This window comes from Carcharhinus amblyrhynchos, chromosome 9, assembly GCF_965287045.1.
Source record: "Carcharhinus amblyrhynchos chromosome 9, sCarAmb.v2.hapA, whole genome shotgun sequence".
In the NCBI taxonomy this organism is placed as follows: Eukaryota; Metazoa; Chordata; class Chondrichthyes; order Carcharhiniformes; family Carcharhinidae; genus Carcharhinus; species Carcharhinus amblyrhynchos.
The window spans coordinates 26,790,002-26,797,084 of NC_137332.1; positions in this window are offsets into that span (position 1 = coordinate 26,790,002).

Sequence of the window (7,083 nt, forward strand, 5' to 3'; positions counted from 1 at the left end):
ACCCTTGGATGCATTCCATCCGGTCCTGGGGACTTGTCCACAATCAGTCCCTCCGGTCTGTCGAGCACCGCCTCTCTAGTAACAATAATGTCATTCAGGCCCTCCAGTCCTACCACCTTTCCATCGCTAACACCCGGCAAATTATTCACGTCCTCCTCCGTGAAGACCGAAACAAAAAAGTTATTCAAGACCTCAGCCATTTCCCCATCCCCTACCACTAAGTCCCCCCTCTCATCCTCTAAGGGTCCAACGTTCACCCTAGCCAGCCTCTTCCTTTTTATATATTTATAAAAACTCTTGCTGTCCTTTTTTATATTAAGCGCTAGCCCAGCTTCATAGTTTCTCCTATCCTTCTTTATCAACTCCTTTGTCAATCTTTGTTGACATTTAAACCTCTCCCAATCCTCTTCTCGCCCACTACTCTTAGCTACTCTAAACGCCTCCGCTTTTAATTTAACACTTTCCTTCACCTCCTTCGTTATCCACGGCTTATTACCTCTCCTCCTACGGTCCTTTTTAACCATCGGAATAAATTTCTGCTGAGCACCAAGAAAGATCTCCTTAAAGATCCTCCACTGCTCCTCAGCAGACCTACCTTCCAACGCGCTCCTCCAGTCAACATTCGCCAATTCTTCTCTCATCCTACCGTACTCCCCTCTGTTCAAACAAAGGACGCATGTCCGGGAACCCACTTTCTCCTCCTCCATCTGCACCAGAAACTCCACCATACAATGATCACTCTCCCCAAGAGGATCCTTCACCACAAGGTCCCTAATTCTTCCCGCCTCATTACATAACACCAGATCCAAGATAGCTCGCTCCCTCGTCGGCTCCAACACACACTGTTCAAGGAAACTATCCCGGCAGCATTCCTAGAACTCCTCCTCGAGCCCACCGCGTCCAACATGGGTCGACCAATCAATATGTAGATTGAAATCCCCCATAATTATCGCCGTTCCATTCCTGCACGCCACACTTATTTGCGTGTTAACAGCCCGCCCCACCTCCAGATCATTATTATACCATACAGACAATTTGATTTATTATTGTCACACATATTGGGATACAGTGAAAAGTATTGTTGCTTGCGCATTACGCAGACAATTTGATTTATTTATTATTGTCACACATTGATATACTGTGAAAAGTATTGTTTCTTGTGTGTTATACAGACAAATCATATTGTTCATAGAACACACAGGGGAGAAGGAAAGGAAACAGTGCAGAATGCAGTGTTATGGTCATAGCCAGGGTATAGAGAAAGATCAGCTTAATGTGAGGTATGTCCATTCAAAAGTCTGATGGCAGCAGGGAAGAAGCTGTGCTTGAGTCTGTTGCTGGAAATGTGGAATAATCAGCAGGTCTAACTGTATCTGTGGCGAAAGAAACTCTTCCTTCAAATTGGTAAAGTTAAAAGAGGGAACAGGTTTTAAACAAGTACGGACAATTTAAGACAGATGGGGGTAGTTCCTCTTTGAGGATCATTAGTTTTGGAATTCTCTGCCGCAAAAACCAGTGGACACTGAGCCATTTATTATAGTCAAGACTGAGTTTGATTTTTGATTGAGAAGAGTGTCCAGGATTATGTAGTCAGGCAGAGAAGTGGAGTTGACACCTTAATCAGATCAGCCATGATCTTATTGAAAAACAGAGCAGGCTCAAGAGTGGCCAACTCCTGCTGCCATCTTTGAAGCTTTCAAGTATTTCTTGCCATTCAAGAGCACTTAACTTTTTGTTCTTTCCTCAGATAGGGCACTCATGCAGTAACCAAAAGTGATCTTAGCGTCTGCCTCGGTGTGATCCACGGTCATATTTTGCTATTAGCCATTTTTCTACATTAGAATAGTGACTATATTTCAAAAGCAATTCATTGACAGTAAAGCACTCTGGGATGTCCAGGGCCCAGGAAAAGTACTTTATAAATGCAAGTCATTTTTTTCTCTGAAATCTCCATTATTGCGCTGACAGATTCTAACTGTCCTCAAGGCTCATGTTAATCAGTCCCTTTTCTTTAATTACCTTTGAACTTTAACCTAAGTTAAACTCTCCTACTTAAAAGAGCAAATTAACACCTTTCCTCTTTGAGGATCAATTGAAAGTGAGACCACATTTATCTCGAGCTGATGAAGTGGTGATGCTCACTTGATCATTCTTTTGCTGCATGCTTTTTGTTGAGCAGCCCCCACTGTGAATACAAAAATCAAAACCTAACCATAAGGCATATCAGAGGCAAGGATATACTGTGTGATGGGCGTAGACTGTTCGGAATCAGAGATGTTAGCCACACAAATCCTTCTGCTACATCTGGCTCTCAACATGCTCCAACAGATAAAATCCATGCTAAGCTGAGGTTCTGTGAAAGGAATTGAGAAGTTCTGTGTGAACATAGCCAATCTCAGCACTGACTGAAAAGCGCTAATCAATGTCAACAGTCTGTTCATGAAAGTGGCATATTCTTTACCTTTGTGATAGGATTGTTCTTCATTTTTTGGCATGTACAAAATCAGTCATTTAGTTATCACCACTTGATCTGGAATTCATTGAGTGCCCAAATGGGGAATGTGTTCAATTTCCAAACACTTAAATTCCTCTCATCTTGATGTGCAAAATAATGCCCAGAGAAGGATATTCAGAAAGACAATACAACTTCTGTTACATACTACAGTTGGACATAAAGTAAGTCCACGGGTTGTGCATTAATGCATAAATGTCTTCTCCACGCTGGGACAGCAGCGATGCAAGGGGAGATATTGAGTGTGTGTTCACAAAATAATGACGTGGGGAAAGATTTTTCCACTTGGAGATGTCGGATAAGAAAAAATAATCAACTCATTGGGGTGAATATTGCCAGTCCCACGGAAGCAAGTCTGGAAGTGGGACTGGGAGCAAAATGAGGAAATAGCATATTGAGCCATTGTCCCAGCATTCCCACCACTGAGCAATCTTTACGAGAAGTGGAGTCACACTGACAATGGCTTCCTACCTGGCCACAGTGGGTAGCCAATTAGGACAATTAAATATCCACTAGAGGGAAAATTGGTAAAGCCGCTAGGATCAGATGGGCTCCCAGCTAATGAAACTGGAACCTGATTGGCACAGGGAGGCACTCAACTAGTGGAACCTGTGGCAGGCTAGGGGCCATCACTGCTTCCTATGACTCCAACCATCATAGAGCTATGGGGTTCAGAGGGCCACAGCCGCAAGCACTCCTGGGGTTGAGTCCCCTCCACAAGGATGTCCTGGCAGCTGTGGCCAATCTGTTTTTTCCTTTGCTGAACTGTTCAGAAACCTCCATTTTGAAGAGCCTTGCATTCAACCACACCCCACCACCCCCTCCCACACAACACACACACACACACACACACACACACGATCAGACCTTTGTGTCCCCTCCTGGGGCCTCCTGCCTTGGGAATGCATCCACTGGCCTTAATTAAATGGGGAATGTGAAGACATCCTGTTAATTAGTTGCTTCACATATGATTGAGCCACAGGGTTTACCTCTAACCCAAGTAGGTAAGGAACTGGAAATTATTCAGACCCTGGAAATATTTCAAACGATGGAAGATTCTATCCATTCGAATCAGCATCCTTCTATTTACATACTTTACCATACAACGTTTTAACAACAGAGTCATAAAGGTTACAGCATGGAAACAGGACCTTCAGCCTAATGTGTTCATGCTGCCCTTTTTTTTAAACTCCTAAACCAATCCCAATTGCCCACATTTGGCCCATAATCCTCTATATCCATCTTATCCATGGAACTGTCTAAATGCTTTTTAAAAGACAAAATTGTACCCACCTCTCCTACTACTCTGGCAGCTTGTTCCAGACACTCACCACCCTCTGTCGAAAAAATTGCCCCTCTCGACACTTTTGTATCTTTCCTCTCTCACTTTAAACCTATGCACTCTAGTTTTAGATTCCCCTACTGTTGGGAAAAGATATTGACCATCTGGTCTGTGCCTCTCATTATTTTATAGACCTCTATAAGATCACCCCTCAGCCTTCTACGCTCCAGAGAAAAAAGTCCAGCCTCTCCTTATAACTCAAACCATCAAGTCCAGGTAGCATCCTGGTAAATCTTTTCTGCACTCTTTCTAGTTTAATAATATCCTTTCTATAATAGGGTGACCAGAATTGCACGCTGTATTCCAATTGTGGCCTTACCAATGTCTTGTACAATTTCAACAAGACTCCTTAATTCGAATTCCTGAGAACTATGTTCTCTTTTGCTCAAGAAATCTGTCACTAGAACTGCTCAACTTTTGCTGTGCGTAATATATACATCAAGTGCTTAAACTCTGTCCAATGTAGGTATGTTTGGCAGCTATTTCTGAAGTATTGCTTCACATTCCTTGAGGACTGGATGGAACTTGAAAAATGTGACAGATCGAGTTCACCCTGTTTCACAGCACATCATCTAACCGGAAGCAAACTTATCTGTCAGTCTTTAGACAGATGCAAGAGATCTAACGTTACCCAACACATGGAGGAAACATACCATAACTAGAATTAAATGAAAATAAACTACAACAGATGCTGAAAATCTGAATTAAAAACAGAAAATGCCAGACAAACATAGCAGGTCTGGCAGTATCTGTGGAGAGAGAAACAGAATTAATTTTTCCAGTCCATATAACCCTTCTACAGAATTGAGGAGGGTTAGAAATGTAAAGAATTACATTGTTGACGAGAGGGTTGGGCAGAATGGAATGTCAGGGATAGGCCAGACCAATAGCATTTCACTTGCATCGCTTTCAATTTGATCTACTGTATTCACTGCTCCCAACACGGTCTCCTCTAGTCTGAGACTAAACTCAGACTGGGTGACAACTTCATAGAATCCCTACAGTGCAGAAGGAGGCCATTCAGCCCATTGAGCCTGCACTGACCACAATCCCACCTAGACCCTATGCCCGTAACCCCAGGTATTTATCTCATTAATCCCCCTAACCTACACATCTTGGGACACTAAGGAGCAATTTAGAATGGCCAATCAACCCCTAACCCGCACATCTTTGGATTGTGGGAGGAGACCGGAGCACATGGAAAAAGCCCACACAGACATGGGCAGAATGTGCAAACTCCACACAGACAGTCATCCAAGCCCAGAATTGAACCTAGGTCTCTGACACTGTGAGGCAGTAGTGCTAACCACTGGACCACCATGCCGCCCCTATCTGAAACTGCAAGCATGATCACAACCTTTCAATCACTTGCCATTTCATCACAGCATCTTGTTCTCATGTCCACATGTCCATCCTTGACCTGCTGCAGTGCTCCAGTGATACCCAATGCCAACCGGAAGAACAACATCTCATCTTCCAATTAGGCATGTTACAGCCTTCTGGACTCAACACTGAGTTCAACATCTTTAGACTGTGAACTTTCCCTTCCATCCTGACCCCTTTGTTCTTTTATTGTTCCCCTGGTTTAACCCCACCCTTTCCATACAGGGCCATCTGTCCTTTGTTTTTCAGTTTTGCTTTCACTGAGGATTGACCTTTGTCCTCCTGCTGACACATTCTGCGATCTTACCTTTAAGCCACTATTTGCACTTATTCAGTCCTAATACCACCATGAACACTCCCTTTGCCTTATGTCCACGACATCTTTGTCAATCTCCCCTTAGCTCTGACCTCTCTGACCTTCCATCATGACCCACCCAGCTGTCCAACCATAAAATTCATTACAATTCTACCCCTCCTCAGTTTCCTCAGAAATGTCATATGGACTCAAAATATTAACTCTGTTTCTTTCTCTACAGATCTGTTGAGTTTATTGACCATTTTCTATTTATATTTTACATTATAACTACAATTAATACTGATTGTTTCAGTGACATTGCCCAAATTCAATTACTTTAAGGCATGGAATTAAATGTTCATTGCTGATTACAAGGAGAATAATGTTAAATACAGAATAGCAGAGAGCAAGGAGGAAGTTAGAAGACAAGAATGGAAACTTAGATGGGACTTACAGCATATTTCTGAAGTTACATAGAAGTAAAGAGGATTTTGAAAGAACTGCTCAGAAACTGTTAATTTCTACAGAAAAGTTATACACAGAATGATTAATAACCAACCCAGTTACATAAACAATGAAGGAAAAGGAGACTGAAACCACACAACAAATAATAGATTACCAGGTTAGCAGGAAACTACATAGAAAAACTACAAATATGCCTAGAATTTGGCAATAAAACAACCTTTTAATATGTGGTTCAGATTAGACCAAATACATTTTGAAGTTTATCTGCTATCCTCAATATAGTGAGATTCTGATGGTTACAGGTTGGTATCCCAGCTGATGGTTATGTTAAAACTGTGAAACAAAGTTAGTTATCATAACTTATCAATTAATACAATGGTTGGGGAAAGTGCTAGATAAATGCAAGTCTTTTGTTTCTCTCATATGTGGGTTTTCAGAAAAGTGCCACAGGAGAAAATTGCGAAGTGTGAAGTGGCTTAGTCGGAGAGAATTTTGCATCTGAATTTATGCATTTAATCTAGGCTGATACCCAGTCCGTTACTGAGGGAGTGCCATAATGTTCAGGAGACACTGAAAGAGACTCAGGTGACTCTGTACTAAAATCATAAGTATTTGTTCATGCATTCATTTGTTATTTGTGGGACCTATGCAGCTTCATTGCTATGAGTAAATTGGTTACTGTGTTACCCTTCAAAATGATCTCCAAAATGACCAATTGACAATGAAATGTTCAGGGATGCCTGGCTGGTGGTGAGAGAGGCCGTCTCCATCAGATCCTTCCCACACACCGCATATTACCTTCAAGGTGGCTGTGATGGGGAAGAGACTGTTGTCCACCTCCATGTGGAATGTGCCTGTACAAAGAAGGTGTGGAGAGGTTTTTTGTTGAGGTTTATTTTGAGCAGCTCTGTGATGCAGAAATCTATGCTCTATGAGCTATTGCTAGAGATCCACACCAAGACAAACATCAAATACCACTGGAAGGTCATGATGCTCTTTGGTCTGCCCAAAATTGATTGGTCTTCCAGTGATAGGAGTTATCCTTGACCAAGTGTTGCAGACTGGCATATTCCAAAGCCCAGGGCT